The sequence below is a fragment of the Camelus bactrianus genome, chromosome 14 (genome assembly GCF_048773025.1).
Source record: "Camelus bactrianus isolate YW-2024 breed Bactrian camel chromosome 14, ASM4877302v1, whole genome shotgun sequence".
Classification (NCBI taxonomy): domain Eukaryota; kingdom Metazoa; phylum Chordata; class Mammalia; order Artiodactyla; family Camelidae; genus Camelus; species Camelus bactrianus.
The window spans coordinates 2,615,347-2,634,187 of record NC_133552.1 but is presented as its reverse complement, the minus strand read 5'-3'; the positions used below and the strand labels follow the sequence as shown (position 1 = coordinate 2,634,187).

At 49.7% G+C, this 18,841-nt stretch overlaps 1 protein-coding gene across 2 annotated transcripts in view; it reads left to right on the top strand.

Annotated features, from left to right (window-relative positions):
• SPATA13 (spermatogenesis associated 13) overlaps positions 1 to 18,841 on the top strand; it is a 183,609-nt gene that overhangs the window by 28,304 nt on the left and 136,464 nt on the right. The window contains exon 1 of one of the 2 annotated variants that reach the window (XM_074377933.1): positions 18,259 to 18,424. The exons of the other annotated variant lie outside the window; for it this stretch is intronic. The gene's annotated coding sequence lies outside the window, so the exon portion shown is untranslated. Of the gene's footprint in view, positions 1 to 18,258; positions 18,425 to 18,841 lie in introns of those variants that run through there. 2 annotated transcript variants of the gene reach the window in all.

Here is an 18,841-nt window from a genome sequence, read left to right as displayed (position 1 = left end):
CTCATTTATTGGTTTGGCTCAATTTGGGCAGCTGGAAAGGCTCATTTAATAAAATCCTTTTAACGGAGAGGAAGAAGAAATTCACATTTTTACCTAGCTAAAGAAGACATCAATTTAACGTTTGAAAGATATTTAACTCTTGCGGGCCGGCAGCAGGTCCCCTGGAGTTAGGTTAAGGGGTGGAGGCCGCCCGGGATTTTCGGGGTGTGACTGGACCACGTGGGAGCAGGACCACCCCCTAGCTCTGCACTAGGTGTCGAGCCACCAAATCAAACAAAAACTGCCTGGAAAAGAGGATTTCAGAAATCTGACGGCAATGAGTCAAGGGCGGGCGGGTAGGCAGGCATTTGAAAAGCTGCTTCTTACGCTTGTTTTGCGGTACCGCCAGAAGGGCACCGGGTCACTGAGAGCCGGACCCTCGGCTCTCAGAGACACACTCGTTCCCATTAATGAGAAGCTGGTGTGGTCTGTGCACAGTCTTTCGGGCCCCTTCCCCAGCCCCGGGCGCTCTGCTAACCTCCGGTTCCCACTCAGACTGGTGAACTGACTTTGTCATTGATGTGACCTGCAGAGAAAGTGGACAGAAAGCGACAAAGTAGCTGATTCGGCCTCCGTCTCCTGGGCTGACTGGGCTCTGGGCCCCTGGCCACCGCTGCTCCGGGAGCTGGCGGGGCTGGGGCTCTGGGCCCCTGGCATCCTGGTCTCATGCCAGGTGAAGGGCAGTTACGTGCTTTGCACGTCACTGGAGAAAGTCACCTTTGCCTGGGCTGCCTTCCCATCCATCTTTTGGCAGGTAAGCCCTGCATTCAGCCCACGTGACAGCCCTGGGACGGCAGCACCCGGAGAAGCGTGTTAAAGTCAGGTCAGGAGGTCTGGGTCACTGGTGTTCCTGGGATTCCCCCATTTGCTTTCCCCATTTATCAAGAACAGCCTTTTCACATAGCAAACAGTCTTATGGTTACTGGGGAAAGGGGATGGGTGGGACAAATCTGGTAGTTGGAAATTTACAAATGTTAGCCACTATATATAAAAACAGATTCTAAAAAAGATTTCTTCTGTACAGCACAGGAAACTATGTTCAATATCTTGTAATAACATTTAATAAAAAATATGAAAATGAATATATATGTGTATATGCATGACTGGGACACGGTGCTGTGCATCAGAAACTGACACAGTGTAATTGACTATACTTCAATTAAAAAAAAAAAGAATAGTCTTTCCATGAAACAGGAGGACTGAAGGCATGAGGAGGGTTTGCTGCAGCGAGTCCTTACTGATGGAAGGGGGGACAGTCCGTCTACACTGAGATTCTGAGAATTCCACCCGACTTCTTTCACCACCGCAGTGCGCCTTCAGCATTTAACTGGGACTCATGGGCGGTGGCTTCCCCCGCCCACAGAAAAATTCCTTTAAGGAATCATGAGACCATCAACACTCAGCAGCTGTTTAAAAGACTGTTTAGACTTGAGGGCTGATGCTGGGAAATTCTTGGATTTGTGCTCTTGGGCAAGAAGGGAACTCAGGGTGAGAAGTCAAGCTGTGTGATGGTCTCAGGTCAAACCTGGGACCTTCTGATGAAACCTGCTCCCCTGCTCCTCTTGGCACAGTTACTGCCGAGCGGCGGAGTTTAATGGGGGGAAGAGTTAATATCCTCTCTGCTCTGGATCAAATATAAATAGGAGACCAAATTCTCTCTGAAACTGGTTGGATTCAATCACTTCATGCTAAATGAAGCCGTCACGCCTGTTGGTGGTGAGTGTCCAGTGGACTCTAGCAGGTCCTGGTAGGTGAAGGTTAGTGTCCAGTGGACTCTGACAGGTCCTGGTAGGTGAAGGTTAGTGTCCAGTGGACTCTGACAGGTCCTGGTAGGTGAAGGGGTCCGGGATGCTGGTTGCTCCTCCGTCAGTTCAGGTGCTCTCTCCCTAAGTGATACCCTTAAGCCACCTGGTTTCACTTTGGGCGAGGAGACTTGGAACCAAGCGGTGGGAACCTTAAAGGCCAGGAGTTCCTGGGCACACAGCCTAACTTAGAAAAAACGAGAAGCAGACTTGAGCAAAATCATGCCAGGGAAACAGCGCTGATGGGATGCATGTCCGTGAGCCATAGTGAGTTCAAACCTGTTGGTCTCAGGACCCCTTTCTGCTCTTCAAAATTGAGGATTTTGAAGAGCTTTCGTTGATAATGGATTAGATGGCTAATATTTTCAATAAAAAAAATAAAATGGAGATGTTTAAAAAATACTTACTAATTTAAGAGTACAGTAATAGTCCCATTACATAAATGACATATTTTTATGAAAATTAAGCATGTTTTCCAAGACAGAAAAAGACGAGTAACAGGAGTGTCTCTGTTTTGGAGTTTTGCAAACCTCTGTAATGGCTGGCTTGAGAGGAGACAGCTGGAGTCTCATGTCTGTTTTTGCATTTAATCTGGATCTGTCACAATATGTTGTGCTAGGTGAAGTCTAAGGAGAAATCTGGCCTCACGCAGGCAGGTAAATGGAAGGAGTGTTCAAACAGGCCTCTGAGATAACGGCGGCTTTGAGTTTCTTGACAAGTGTGGCTTCTTAAAGGTGAGTTGCAGTGGAGTCAGAAGCCACGTCGCTTTCAGACGCCTCCTGTTACTTTAAAATCCATCGTTCCGTCTTGCACTTTCAGACGCTTTTTCACGTGTGTCATTTGGTAATGATGCAGGAAAACGGATGGGGCGTGAGGAGGCCCGAGTCCCAGGTCTCCGCTGAGCCCCTGGGACCTGCCCCACCAGGTGTGGGTCCTTGGCTTCGCGCAGGAAAGAATTCAAGTGTGAGCCATCGCTGAGTACAGGTAGATCTATGTAGAGAGATACACGCTGCATAGAGCGTAAGGCAAGAGAAAGGCAGGGAAAGAGGTGTGGGAACTGGGTGCTCAGGTTAAAGTACAAGGAGGTACACACTCCACAGGCAGAGTGCGGGCCGTCTCCAGAGGGGAGAGAGAGTGCAAAGGGCCACTAGGCGTGGTGCTGTCACGTTTTATGGTCTCAGTAGCTTCACACGCCTGCAGGTGGGACCCTTCCAAGTGCCCTGGGGAAGGGGCTGGGATTCCGGGGAACGGGGCCACCGCCCACTCTTCGGCCCTCTGCAGTCAGCCTTGGGGCTGTCGTGGCGCCTGCGGGCACGTTACTTGATGCCCTGTCACAGCGAGCACACAGTGAAGCTCAAGGTCTACTGGGCGTCAAATCTCTTAATCCTCAAGGCGTTAACCAGCTCCGAGGTGGCTCTTCCACCGTTTTGGTGTTAAGTTGCTGTCATTCCCTGAGTGGCTGTGCTCTGCCCTCTTCCCTCCTGTTTCAGTAACATCATGCATGGATCACTGGAGAAGTATTGGTTCAGTGAATTATGCCACTCTTTAAAACGCTGGCACACTTCCTTATAAAACAGCATCAAAAAGGCACCTCTGCCAACGTCACCACCAGCCTCATCAGAAAAGCCTTGAGATGTGGGGAAGCTGTCAAGCTCATGTGGTTGCTACATGTTTCCAATAAGCTAAATTTTGCTTAAACCTTAAATTTTACTGTTGGCAACAGACACCTTCTGTTTGTTTTCCTTCCAGTGATAGGATTTTGGAGAAACTGCCCAGCAAACACCCAAGGCTGAATAATCAGAGTCTATCTGTCAATCATGCTTTCAAGTAAAAATAGTGACCAGGGTACCATGGAAACTGGGCGTGCGACTCAAACTCCTGCACACAGGCTTCTTGAGACGACTGTTGTGCTTTTGCACAAAACTGAGTGCTTTCTGAACGCTGTCCATCTTGTCATGCAGAACATTAGAAAGATGTGCACTCACAGGTCGAGATTTAAAGTTTTACTCCATCACCATGGGCATTCTTCAGTGGAAATGGCTTTTTTTTTCTTTTTTCTTTTTTGGTAACTATAAGAACAAGGTGGTGACGAATGGAATGGGCCTCCCGGGGCACTTGGGGACCTAGACTCAGGCCACAGGCCCAGTAGTTTTACCACCATTGCCTTCTGGTGCAAATGTCAACAGAGCAATAGTCAAATAATATTAGGGTGCTCTATCGCAGAAGCAATTTTGATCTCTACGACTCCTCAAAGGGGCCTTAGATCCCACTTGAGTGCCATTGACTTAAGGCACCTCAACTCTGTTTTTAAATTGAAGTGTAGTCGGTTTACACTGTTGTGTCAGTTTCTGGTGCACAGCATCGTGTTTCAGTGCTTCGTGTACACACGTGTCTTCCTTTTCATGCTCTTTTTCATTATAGGTCACCTCAAGGTATTGAATATAGTTCCCTGTGCTGTGCAGAAGGAACTTGTTGTTTATCTGTTGTATACATACTAGTTAATACTTGCAAATATCCAACTCCCGGTTTATTCCTTCCCAGTCCCTCACCCCCGTAACCATAAGGTTGTTCTCTGTGTCTGTGAGCCTGCTTCTGTTTTGTCGATGAGCTCATCAGTGCCTTTTTAAACTTCTTTTAGGTTCCACATATGGGTGACATCATATGGTATTTGTCTTCCTCTTTCTGGCTTCACTTAAAATGACCATCTCCAGGTCCATCTATATTGCTGTGAGTGGCATTATTTTATTATTTTTTATGGCTGAGTACTATTCCATTGTATAAATACCACAACTTCTTTATCCAGTCATCTGTTGATGGACATTTAGGTTGCTTCCATGTCTTGGCTGTTGTATACAGTGCTGCTGTGAACATTGGGGTGCAGGTGTCTTTTCAAATTACAGTTCCCCCCAGATATAAGGCATCTCAACCCCTGGCTTTTTGGGACCCACACAAACTTCCCTGCCTTGTCTGGTCTGGGGGGTTTAAATCACACACTACTCCATCCCATCAAAGCAAATTGAATCTGACTCTAGAACTGCCTGCTCGGGTTTTGTTTTTTGTTTTTTAATAAACATTGTTTTTGGTTTTTTTATGGTTTTTTTTGGAGGGGGAGATGATTAGGTTTATTTATTTGTTATTTTAACAGAGGTACTGGGGGCGGAACCCAGTACCTCGTGCATGCTAAGCACGTGCCCTACCCCTGAGCTCTACCCTCCCCTCCCCTGCCCGTTTGCAGCTTAGCCAAGCTCTGGTTTCTTAATTGTCACATTCAAATACTAGACTTTTTACAGAAAATGACTGGCCCCCGGAATGAGGCCGCGTGAAAGCGTGCTGTCTGTTAACGTCGTCTTCCTTCTCATTTGTTTTACATTTTGCGTTTACACCCTGAGGAAGTGTTCAAATTTATCCTCAAAGTAACGGAAGCACCACGTGGGTCTGCTGGGTAGACACCAAGTCCTCCAAGCCAGGTTCCAGCTGCGGCGCTGCTGGCGGCAGCCAGCTTGCTTTCACGGCATTCAAGCTTAAAGCTCCCGGTTCTCAGGATCAAACCACCGCCTCTGATGCCAAAGAGGTCCTGCAGGAAGCTGCCTTGAATTAACGGCCCAAAGAGGACCATGAGGCTTGAAAAGTGGGGAAGGTGGGTCTTTCAAGCAGGTCAGAGGTTTGGATCAAAGACACCACATCGGTGAAGGGGACCAACCCAAAACGTTATTACAACTCGGGGAAGTAAAAATGCAGAGTGAGCTGTAAGGCAAAGACATGAATGAAGTAATGACATTGAAAATAAACTCTAAACTCTCTCTCCTCTCCTTTACGGGTGAGTTTCCATTAAAAAAAATATATATATATATATATGAAGGGGGAGGGTAGAGCTCAGGGGTAGAGTGTGTGCTTAGTGTGCATGAGGTCCTGGGTTCAGTCCCCAGCACCTCCACTAAATAGGTAAATAAACCTAATTACCTTCCCTCCAAAATAAATAAACAAAATAAAAACTTTTTTTAAAAAGAACTATAATTTTTAAAAAATCTGAGAGGAATCCTAAAATTTAGGAAAGCGAGTCAGATCAGGCGTCCCTTGTGCGTGAGAAGTTGGAACAGGAGTTGCTTCATGCTGTTCATCCAAAGGCGTTTCAGTGGACGCGTAAGTGCTGAGCAGGGACGTGTTTTCAGGGCAGCAAAGAGGCAGCTCGGGCGCTCTCTCACCCCGTGGGCTGGGGCCCCGGCTTGCAAGGAGAGGACCCCGCTTTCCTCTCTTCTTATCCATGTTTGGTCTTATATTGTGTCTGTTCTTCCCCCATGATCAGGTCAGGCGACATCATTTGTGGGGCCCAGTGCAAAAGGAGGATGCAGCCCCTTTATTTAAAAAATTATTACAAATTTGAGGAAAGTAACAGCAGATCATCACGCCAACCCCCAGGAAGCCGGCAGTGCTGGCAGACAAGGGGTGAGACACGGAACAACACTTCCTTGAGATCTCGGAAGCCTCAGCATCTGGAGCTTCTTTAAGGCGGCTGCCTGCCCTTGGAGGTGCTGTAGGTGCGTGTCTGCTTGTGCCCACGCGTGAGCAACCCAAGACTGAGAGCTCTCTGAGCCTGAAGACATTCGTAGCCCAGGCCTCCCCACCCCTCTCGCCGACAGCTTAGCTGTTAGCTCAGATCTCCGACAAACCACATTTTTTTCTGTGCCCCCTTCTCATCTTACTTAACAACAAACATCTCTTTCTTCCCTCAATTCCAATAATGTTGCTGTCTGTACCATTTAGTTGCATTTGGTAGATGCTGTTAGTTTTAAATAAATTGCCAAGTGAGAGCTGGCTAATTGCTAATTAAGCTAATTGGAAACAGGTTCTTCGACTAGTGCTTTAAAAAATATTTTTTTTTGTTCTTTCCACAACTAGCAAAAAAATTGATTGCATTTCTTAGCCCAGGGCTTGTGGATTAGCTTCTGGGGGTCCAAGAGCCCCCCCAAAATTATAAATAACATTGTAAATGTCTGTGTGTGTGTCATTTCTCAGAAGTGTGACCCTCTCTTTCCCCCACAAAAAGGTTACTAACAACTAAGCTAGATTCTCAACAGGAACTACTCTGGTCTTTGGGGGACGTTAAACCCAAATCTGCGAGAATGTGGTCAGGAAGGGTCACACAGACCGCACCACCCTTCAGAACCCCCCACCGTGGAAGCGAGTCCTTCCTTGATCGTGCCGGTAGGCACTGCTTTCTCAGTCATGTGTTTACACTGGAATTCCAGTCATCTAGTCACCTCTGACATTCCAGGGGGGTCTGTGTTTGGAAGAGAAGCCCTAGTTTGCCCCTTGATTCTGTCCCATCCCACACAAACACGTGCTTAGTTCCAGGGAGCAGGACAGATGGCTGCAGTGTTTAGCAAGGCACCTCCTTACTGCTGAGAAGCAGGCTCGGAGGGCAGCAGGCCTTTGCTGTAAAGAGCAGGAAGAAGCACTTTAAGCTTTTTGCAGGTCGTTTTGTCTCCGTTGCAACTGCTCGAACGACTCAATCTTCCAGGAACACAGCCAGAGAAGAGAGCCAGAGGTAAATAGTAGGCATGGCTGTGTCTAAGCACAGCTCTATTTACAAAAGCAGGCAGGGGCTGCATGCGGCACACGGGCCACCAGAGTTTGCCGACCTAATTTGTGGCTCCCCGGGACCGAGGAAATCCCAGTTATAATAAAAAAGCACAACACTGAAGTAATTGGGCGGGCCTTTCGTGTCTGTGCACTTCGCCCACAGCATGTCATCCCCATCTTGGCTGTGTTCACGAGCCTACAGACCCAAAGAGCCAGCTCCTCCCAGCCCAGGTGACAGCCCAGTGACAGAGGCAGGGAAACAGGGGCGATTTTGTTATCACCACTCCAGTTCTCAGGCAGCCTTTACCGGAGACAATAAATAAGGTTATTGTTTACACCATCACAAACAAGGAGAGGGCAGGTCTCCGGATTGCTCCCTGATCTGCCTCCTCTGTAATTAGTGACCCTCTCTTTCTCTGTCCCGGGCAGAGGATGAATAAAAAGTTCCCAGTGGGTGATGTCGCCGGGGCTCGGAAAACAGGCTCTTGATTGTTCCACTTTAAGTTCTGCCTTTTGCGCCAGCTGTGGCCGGGCTGGGCTGCGCGCCCTCTCTCCCCCAGGCCCTCCTCACTCCCCACGGCCTCGTCAGCACCTCACAGACCTTCCTGGAGGAGGGGAGCCGGGTGGGAGCAGGAACCGTCGGCAGGAACTCGATGGTGTCATCAGTCTCGGAAACCGATTCACAACTTACACGTTTGTGATCTGAAAAGACAGAGAGGCTTTAGACAGTTCAGCTTGCAGATCTGAATTTTAAAACTCGACAGGCGCTTCGACTTAGGTTCCCTTTTATTATCATTTCACCACAGGCAACTGTTTCCTTTTCTCTTGTTTCCTGTTCTATCTTCTTTATTTTAATTGGGGTATAGTTGATTTACAATGTTGTGTTGGTTTCTGGTGTCCAGCACAGTGATTCAGTTGTACACGTATTTATTCTTTTTCGTTACAGGTTATTACAAGCTATTGAATATATTCCCTGTGCTCTGCAGTCAGCCGTGTTGTTTATCTGTTCTATTTTATTTTTTTATTGAAGTACAGGCAGTTTACAATGTTGCGTCGGTTTCCGGTGCACAGCATCACGTTTCAGTCATGTGTGTACATGCATATATTTGTTTTCAGATTCTTTTCCATTATAGGTCACTACAAGGTACTGAATACAGTTCCCTGTGCTCTACAGTAGGGCCTTGTTGTTTATCTATTTTATACACAGTTGTGTGTATCTGCAGAGGCAACGTTTCTTATTTATTCTCAGCAGGAAATCTTGGCTTTTGTTTGTGGTGGTCCTTCCTCCTGTCTCTCACTGCTCTGTCCCCTCGAGGGGGCCATCAGTCACACAGTCCTTCTTTGCCACTAGTAAGTTGCCATTTGTTCTCCCAAACATGCCTGTGATGGGGTGGGACAGGGGTAGGGGTGGATTCTGTAGTTGGCTGTGGTCCGGTGTCTTCTCTGCTAAAACTTGGTTTTGACGACTGTTAATGCTAGGTTAGGGTTAGGATTTGCCCCAAGAAAGCATCCTTCCAATCACCTCTGGTGCACCCCCCCCCCCCCCGTGGGGATGTTAAATGCGAACTAAAGGGAAAAGGGAAAAGTAACCCCAAATTAAAAAGCACAATGGAAGGGCAGGGGTGAGGTGCCAGGACACATTCTTAAAAGCTGCGTGTTTAAAGACGTCCTTTTGCGAACTAAAAGAGGCTTCCAGACGAAACCACTGACCCTTCTCCCCTCCGATCACTGAGCTCAGAGGCAGGACCGCTCACACCCACGTGCGCCCGGACTCACCATGTCGCAGCGCAGGCGCACAGAAGTCGTCATCAGGTGTCCTGACCATCAGCACGCGAGCCTCCCTGAATTAACTCTAGGGGCAGACCTGCTCAGAGCGCCTTGTGCGTGGATCTGGTCCCAGTGGCTTGATCAACATAGAAATTCCTACGTGTCAACCAGAGTGGCTGCCCCAGGTGGCCAGTGGCAGAGCCCAGGAACCTGCATTTGACCAGGCCCTCCAGGTTGATTTCCACACAGAGGCTCCAAGAGCCGCACTTAGAGAAACAAGACTGGGAACGTACATTAAAAACTGGTTCTCGGAGTGTCTTTCATTCAAGTTCGAAGCATTAACAACAATTTGAGAGTTGCTGGGCTGGTGCAAATGTATGAAAATACGTGTGAATGTGTTTTAAGCTGGCCTGAGTTGATAATGAAGCCTGTGCCCGTGGATGTTGGTTAGCGATGCCAGTCGTGGCCCCGCTGAGTGGAACGTACGAGCTCGCTAAACCTAAGTGCTCACCGGCGGTGTGGCCAGGGTCCTTCCCTTCCTCCGTGCACATCCGCAGAGCTCAGGTGATGAAATGTGAGCTTTGTTTCCCTTCCAGCTTTACTGAGATATCACTGGCAGGTAACATTTACGTTTAAGGTGTATGACATCATCATCTGATAAATTGTGAAACAGTCATCACCAGTTTAGTCAACTGACTGTGAAGTCATACAGCTACATATTTTTTTTTCTTGTGATGAGGATTTTTAAGATCTGGTGCCTAAGCAACTTTCAAATAATGTTGGCTTCTTATAAATCAAACAGGGCACCATCATTAAAAAGTCTACAAATAATAAATGCTAGAGAGGGTATGGAGAAAAGGGAGCCCTCCTACACCGCTGGTAGGAATGTAGTTTGGTGCAGCCACTGTGGAGAACACTTTGGAGGTTCCTTAAAAAGCTGAAAATAGATTTACCACATGATCCAGCAATCCCGCTCCTGGGCATATATTCAGAGAAAAATATAATTCAAAAAGACACATGCACCCCAATGTTCATAGCAGCACTGTTTACAATAGCCAAGACATGGAAGCCACCTAAATGTCCATCAACAGATGACTGGATAAAGAAGATGTGGTATATTTACACAATGGAATACTACTCAGCCATTAAAAGGAATAAACCAATGCCATTTGCAGCAACATGGATGGACCTGGAGATCATCATACTGAGTGAAGTGAGTCAGAGAAATTCAAATATCATATGGTATCACTTATATGTGGAATCTAAAAAAAGATACAAATTTTATTTACAAACTAGAAATAGACTCAAGGACATAGAAAATAAACTGTGCTTACCAGGGTAGAAAGAGGAGAGGGAGGGATAAATTAGGAGTTTGGGATTAATAGACACACACTACTGTATCTAAAATAGAGAAACAACAGGGACCTCCTGTAGAGCACAGGGAACTGTATTCAGTTTCTTGTAATGTGCTGTAATGGAAAAGAACTGAAAATACATGTATATATGTCTGTACATGTATAACTGAATCGCTTTACTGTACACCTAAAACTAACCCTGTAAATCGACTACACTTCAATTAAGAATAAGAATTATTAAAAAGGGCCCCTGGGTGTTGAGAGATTCAGGAGTTTTTGGCCGCCTCTTGTCGACTCAAAGAAGAGAGAATGTCCCATCTCCCAGATTCTGGACCTTGATTGATGGTTACGTACATGTATGTGAGCACACTTTTACACGTGCACACGTATGTTACACACACACACACGCAGAGTCTTGGTCTCCAGGCTGGAATCGGTGACTGTCAGCTTTGAGGAGAAGAGCAGGCTTTTCTGGGGGATGAAGTCCTCCGTGAGTTTGTCCCCAGGGTTTATGTCTAACTTTAAACGGGGGAATTTTGTTTACAGGCTGGGGCTGGAGGCGGAGGACAGAACGTCGAACGGGCACAACTCCCAGTGAAAGGTCACATTTTTGTAATTCTGTGCTGACTCATCACACATTGATGTTTTCTAATGAAGGCCCTTCCTGACAAAATTGTAAAGGACACTGAGCGGAACAAATGAGGTCACCCTCCGGACCAAGGTTGTCAGGAGAATGACACACTTTAACCGTTTCTCAACCTTGGAACCACGAGCTGTGCTGCTGTTGTGTGGGCTCCCCCCACCCGCCGACGGCACCACGAGAGGTTAGGTGCGGGGCCTCTGCACACGGCCCCCAGCAGGCAAGGGACTAGGCGCAGAAGCCCAGGTCACACTTACCACCTAGACTCCAGCTCACTGCTCTCCGGGACCCAGAGGACTTCGCCGGCTGCGAGGTGTCTGAATCCTAACCCTGGACAAGACGCGGGGCCTAAAAGCAAACACGTCGCTTCTCTGGTGATTTCGCTGTCTTTGCTGTAAAGCAGCAGTAGGAGCAGCAGAAGTAACAGCCCCCAGGACAGGGAAGCGGCCACCGCGCGCTCTACCGGGCGGCCAGCAGCGTCACGACTTCTACCTGCGCCTGCCGCTGGCGACACAGAATGCGCGCGCTTTTCAAGGGAGCGTGGAGGGTCTGTGTATCCCAGAGGCCCTTCCAGCACGTGTGCAGACATTCTGAAGGTTCCTAGACCACCTTTACCGTGGAGCCGATGCAGACACCTGCAGGGGCCTCGTGGGCCGAGAAGAGGTGAGGCTGATTATTTTTGTTTGCAGACGCTCTCCGAGTCTTTCTGGACCGTCTGTGGATGTCATCGGATGGCTAGTCACCACAATTTTATGAGGAATTGTAAGGTGCCTTGTACGTGGTAGATGTTAGGGAACAGAAAAGGTCGAGCTTAGTTGGGAACAGGAGATGAAAATCTTCAGTGCACTCTGGTTCCTTGAAATCTGATAATGCCGACTGGTCAGCTTCCCAGAGCCCAATTTACCTGCTAGACCAGTCCTCCCAAGAAAACCACATCCCTGTTGTGCGAGGAGAGCACTGAGACAAAACAAAACCAAGAGACGAACAGTCAGAGGGCCTTATGTCTTGTAGGGCCAGAGACTGGCTCCGACCGGGTACCATCGCCCGGGGTCCGCTCTCCCTGAGTCGCGCAATGTCCGGGAAAGGAAGAAGGGGAACCCGGGACAGTTTCCAGCCAGGGCAGCACCTGGGACCCACAATGGGAAGTCACCTTCTGTGCTGGGTCTCAGCCAGAAGTTTCACTGCAGGGATGGTGATGTCCGTTCCTAACGTTACGTGAAACCTGCCTCTGTCCGGCTTCAAACTCAAGATGCCGCATGATGTGGGGGACCGCTGTCTGCAGGCTGGGGGCTGTGCCCACCCCGCAGGCCCTCTGGGCAGGCTGCTGTGTGCTGCCCACGCGTGGCCGGTCTGCTCTGTACGATGCAGGCACGTTGTCTAAGGGGACACCTCCTGCCAGGGGACGCCCTGCTTACTAACTTTTGATCTAAGACATCTAAGTTGTGTGCTTGAGGGGACTTTTTCCCCCATCATGTTCTTCCAGGTGAGTGTCCTGCGGGTTAAGCCGCATCCTAGACCCGGGTCTGCCCGTGACCAGCTGGGTAGCCGTGGGAAACCTCTCCTCGTCTCTGGTTTCCTGGGTGTGGAAGGGAGAGTCTCTGACCCAGGGGGGACACTTCGGTGCTCACCTCCTCAGCAGCTGCCTTTCCTCTCTCCTCACCTGCACGTACCTTGTTGCAGGGTCCCTGGGACCTGTCACAATGGCGTGCCTGGCAGATGCAGTTTCCAGTTGGGCGGACAGGCTGTTTGCACGGACGTCAAAATCGCTCATCTTCGTTTGGCATCTCAGGTGGATGACTTTGTCCTGGGAGATGAAACTTTCTCAGAAGCTGGATGTTTTCCATCCTCGCTGTTCCTGCCCAGCCCCCAACCCCCGCCAGCCCGCTTTGCCAATAGCCCCTCTGACAGGGTCCTCCACACCCTGAGCGCCCATGTGCAGCCTGTCCTGTGGCATCAGACACCCCCTATGGAAGGTCTCAGGGCTGTCCCCTCCCAGCCACACCTGTGACTCACCTGTGCAGGCGCTGACCAGCCTCACCAGGCGCAACTGGCTCAGGCTCACGGCGGCGGGGGCTCCTGGAGGACGCCCAGACGTGGCACCCCGGGGGCCCTGGGGTGCACACACGTGCAAGACAGAAGGTCGGGGAGGTTAATCTCCGGGGGACGGACAGTGGAAGGAAGGCATGAATGAATCAGTGTGGTACCCACTGGCCAAGTGCATGGAGCCCCGCGGGGAGAATGGCCCCTGTCCAGGGTGCTCTGGGGACGAGGGGAGGAGAGGAAGAGGCTCTGGGAGGAGGAGAACCTTCTAGTGAATCTTGAGAAAAGTGGGCAGTTTCCAGGGCAGGCGGTGAGAGGAGGGCAAGGACTGAAGACAGAGGCGGCACTGCCGTCAAAATCAGGGGCAAGAAAGAGCCTGCTGGTTCCTCCAGGGCCAGAGGAGGACTGTGAAGAGGGCTGAGGGGGCCCGGGGGTCCCAGGTGCCTGTTCTCACTCCTCACCCGCAGTCTAGTCCTGCTGCCACCTCTCAGCCCCCCATGCCTTGTTCTCTCCCCACGTTAATCCTCTTGTACAGATGGAAACCTGCCTGGTCGTGAGGGGCCCCAGCGGCTGTAGTCGGAGCTTGGCTTTGTCACAATGAGCTGCTAATGCTGGGCGCCCAGAGCCCTCGGGTCTCTGCTCTCCATGCGATTCCCAGTGCATGACCAGGGACTCCCAGTGTAGGATGGGGGACTCCCAGTGCGGGACGGGGGGACTCCCAGTGCGGGACGGGGGACTCCCAGTGCGGGACGGGGGGACTCCAGTGCGGGACGGGGGACTCCCAGTGCGGGATGCTGGGGTCGGGGGAGGTGGTGCAGCCTGATTTCGAAGCCCCTTGGGGGCTCAGTGGCAGAACTTGACCTTGGTGGTTTTGTTTCTTGGTTGTCATTAAGGAGTGATCACATATTTAAAGTCAGAGTAGACCAGCACCCATGTGTAGGTTCCTTCCTATTGATACAGTATATATACATTTTTTTTAATTTTAATTTTTAACCCATTATATGAGAACTAAGGTTTCCGGGCGGGTTGCCTGGACTCTCCAGCAGAGCAGTCTCTGCCCGACCCCCCGCTTCCAGCTCAGCCTGGTCCCCATGGACACCAGGCTGATGACCAGGGGAGAGGGGGGTGTCTTAAAGGGTCTTACTTTAAGGAACTCTTTGGACACAGTAATGGGACTAATTTCTCCATAAAAGACACATTCTATAAGAAGAACATAAATATTCAGTGCCTTGGCCTTGGACCCCGCCACTGTGCCTGGGAGGTGGGGTGGGCACCCAGAGCCCGCCCGGGAGTCCCCCCCCCCGGGGTTCCTTGTCTCACTCACAGCCCTACCAGCTGTTTATTTATAAGATGTGTCTCCTGTTTTCCACGGAAATTGTTCCATTGAGCTTCCTGTAGGGATATTTTGGGACTAAGAACCTTGGCTTTTGATTTTTTTTTTCCCCTTCTACTTGGCGTGACATCTCTGATTCCTGATTCTTTTGAATTTTCTGTCTCCATTCTGGCTCTTTAGGCTAAAAAATAGCGAGTCTCCTTTAGTGTCTCGTCTTTATGAGACCTCTCTGCACCTGCAGCATCAAGGGTCTTCACCTCCATGACATTTCTATTTTAGATATAAAACATCAAGTGTTTGAGGGGCAAGACTGTTCTGTTTGCTTGACTTGTGTTATCATGAAATGCAGAAAAGGTCTCGTGTGAGTTAAGTTCGCGTGGACCATCAGACACATTTTCCTCCAAGCCTGTTTCGACCTGTTTTTCTTCTGGGCTAGGGTGTGGGTTGTAACTTTTTTTTTTTTTTTCCTTTTCGTAAGGCAGTGCCATGATCGATAGAAGATGAAGGACAGAGTTTGGAAAAATCACTGGATTTAGATGCAAATACCTAGCGAACCCTGAGCCACCAAAACTCTCTCTCAACACTCAGAGTTGATGGGCGATTTGATTGGAGCTCCCGTGTGTTACTGTTTGGCTAGAAATGATCTGTGGAGGGTGTAAGTGCCAACACCACCCCTTGGAGCTGTGAGACTGGGCAGTTCTCACCCTGGACCTCAGCTTTCTTGCCCAGAAATGAGGAGGGTCAGCGGGCTCGCTGCCTGAGCCCCTTCTGGACCCGTCTTGCTGTGGGGTGGGGAGTGCAGGTCGGTACCTCTCTCCCCAGCCACTAGATGTCCCAGGATCCCACACCTGCGGGGCTGATGTCCCCAGAGGCTGGGGACCGCCTCCTGTTGTCACGGCCTCTGCCAGCTTTGTCCTCCCGGTTGCTCGTGAGCCCCGCAGATGTGCTTTGGTGTCATGTTTGTCGTATTTAGGGGCTGGTGACCCAGCCACCCAGACTCAGGCAAGAATTGTAAGAGATACCAAAACAGTCCCTTCATTTTCTTGATGGCTGTTTGAAACACGTTCAGGAACGGATTCTTGTGTGCCACGATGCAGGAATTTACAGGGATTCTCCAAACATGAACAAGCTGACAAAGGGAGTGAGATCATGGGTTGTGCATACACTCATGATGTGGACGGCTTTAGAAATGAAATGGGAGGCCCGGGCCTCCCTCTGTGCCTGGGGTCTGCCAGGGGCTTCTGCATAGCCTTGCCTGTGCTGGGTCCCTCTGAGTAATGGGTGCCCTGTGCTCGGGGCAGCCGTGGGGGAGGATGTAAAACCCCACAGAGAGTCATCACTTCAAGGACGTGACACATCCCTCCTAGGCTCCTTCCTGGGTGGGACAGGCTGGTTCCCCCCACACCCTACTTCAGCCCCAGGGCGGGAGGCCCTGGTTCATTGAGCCAGGAGAGGAGGGAAGATCATACGGAGGGATTTAGAGAGACCTACCAAATGCATATTCAATAATCTTGGACAGATACATGTCAAGTTTAGCAAAATTAGCTCTATCCCAGTGAGTCTTAAAGTAGGAGGATCCCGGGGAATAACCAGCAAGCTACATTTGGAGGGTTTTTCAGAATGAGATTAATATTTAAATCAGTAGACAGAACAAAGCAGATTGCAGTTCCTGATATGGGTGGGCCTCGACCAATCAGTTGAAGGCTGACTAGAACAAAAAGGCCGTGCTTCCCTGGAGTAAGAGGGGGAGTTCTTCCCGCCTGGCAGCCATCGAATTGAGACATCAGCTTGTTTTCTGCCTTTGGACTCAAACTGAAACATCAGCTCTTCCTGAGTCTCAACCTTGCCAGCCTTCAAACTGGAATTACAACCCGGCCTCCCCGCAGTCTGAGGCCTTCGGACTTGGACTGGAATGAAACCACCATCCCTCCTGAGCCTGCAGTGTGCCAGCTTGCCCTGCGGCTCTGGGGACTTGCTGGCCTCCGTGAATGCATGAGCTGCTTTCTTCATATGTCCTCTTTACATCTGTGTGTGTGTGTGTGTGTGTGTGTGTGTGTGTGTACATACACATATATGTATACATGTATTCTGTTGATTCTGTTTCTCTGGAAAGCCACAACACCACACTTATAGTCCAAGGAAGGGCTTGAGCACAATTAGGAAAACTAGAGGTGCTCAGAAAACGAATGCCTGAGCTCTGCCGTAAACTGCTTGAACACGGCAGTACCCTTCCTACAGGAGGGAATTCTGCGTCTTAGGAGACTCCTGGGAGTCCAGAACTCATTCTAGACCCATCGGAATGGAGGGCGGCAAGACCGAAGGGCAGGAAGCCACACATTGTCAGGAGCGATGCAGAAGCTGGCTGGAGCTCAGCCTGCTCGGTGAGCTCCAGTGGATACAACCAAAGTGGAAGAAGAGTAAGGCCGCCAGCACTCCTGGGCGGGGCGGGGCTGCCAGCCTTCACCTGCGTTGCCGTGTTCAGTCCTTGCAGGGCTGATTACCCCAGGCTTACAGATGAGGAGGCTGAGGCCCAGAGAGGAAGTACCTTGCTCTCTGTGCTCAGTTACCTCTCAGGTGGAACCAGGGAAACAGGCCCCTTGGTCTGACTCCAGGATCCGGAGTTTATTCCTGTGATCTCTGCACCGTGTGTCCCAGCAGACCCGCCCTGCACCGTGCAGGGTCAGATTTAACGCCCACTGGTTCAATTTTCTGTTGTCCCACACGTAACAGCATGAGCGAGGAGGCTCTTGGCATTGTCACCCACTTTGCTATCTTTCTGGAAGACCCTTAGCTCTGTTTTTATGTTGGCAAAAGTTTCAACATCACAAACCTTTGAAGAATTTTTGAGCGAGGGAAGTTTTCTCTGTGTGCACCATGTGACAGCTGTCCCGGGCGCGCGAGTAGCTGGAGGACCTAGCGAACTGAGGACTTGCAGCTGGTTACAGCGTGTTATTGCTGTTAGATATGTAACATGCGCCTGCTATGTTAATAGTTCAATTCATATGCCCTTTTCTCATTTTTTATAGAAAACAAAAGAAGTGCACAGATCCAGTCAAGGGTATTAAGTAAGAGTGAACCGGAGAACTATACAATTGAACACACAAATACGTGAGGAAGAAAAGTTCTTTGTCACAGGGTAAGCGTTTTCTTAGAATCGCAAAGAAGTGGTTTGTAACTCACCCTAGAAAAATAAAACATCTAGAGTTACTGATGCAAATTTATTTTTAAAAAGCCCCCACATCATTGCTAAAACCCCTGTCTCTTTTTAAGTACCCATTTTCAGAATTCTGAATTGAGACAGTCTTTAGAATCTTCATGCTGGATCAACTCAACCGATCCCTTGAAAGATGATGGATGAGGTAGTGTTAGGGAACTCGGGCCTGGCTGCTTGAACCTGGCACTATAGCCAGGGTTCAGATGCCCTGGTCTGGCTGAGTCGAGACACTCCCGTCCACTGCGTCTGAATGCGCTACCTCTGGGCCTGGTCCTTCCTCAGAGCATCCCGGTGCCATTGCTCTATGTGCTGTTCCTGGGCTGGGAATGCGTCCCTCTGACCTCTGATAGCTGGTTCCTTCTTGCCAGAGGCACATCAGTCTCAGTGTCTTTCCTCCCGAAGCCCTTTCCTGAGCACGCATTTACGCGTCACCCTGCCTGTATTAAGTCCCTGCAGAGCCGTCTTCACTCTCTCTCTGCCTTTCCAGGATTCCTTTACCTTTCATTCGCCACCAGTCTCCTGCTGAAACGTCAGCTCCGGGAAAGCAGACGCCTGTGCTGGTTTCCTACTGTTTACACCGGTGCCGGAACCCCGCCTAGCGCGTTGCAGGTACACAGGCAGGAAACAGAGAACCGTGAGTGGACGCACACATGGGTAAGCCTGGCAACTCAGAGTCCTGCAGCAATATCATTGAAGGGAAGATATGTTAATAAAGGGGGAAAAAACGTGTTATTAAAGGGGAAATCTTTCCACTGGGCCAATTTAAAACTGAGTTTAAATTGGCTCAATGGAAAGATTTAACCTCAATTTTAAATTGGCCCAGTGGAAAGATTCCCCCTTTATTAATACATGTTTGTCCTTTCAGTTTTAAATTGAGCTCACATAAACTCAGGCGTTAAGAACAACTGCTAACACGTCCTCCTGCCCCTCGCGACCGCCTGCTCCCCGACCCCTGCACGCCGCGTCTGCTGCTTGGGCTGGCTGTGACGCTGCCTTGGTTCCGCGTTATAGACTCGGGAAAGTTGTGACAAAGTTGCCATCAAGCCTTGTAAAAGTTAAGTATTTAGTTCA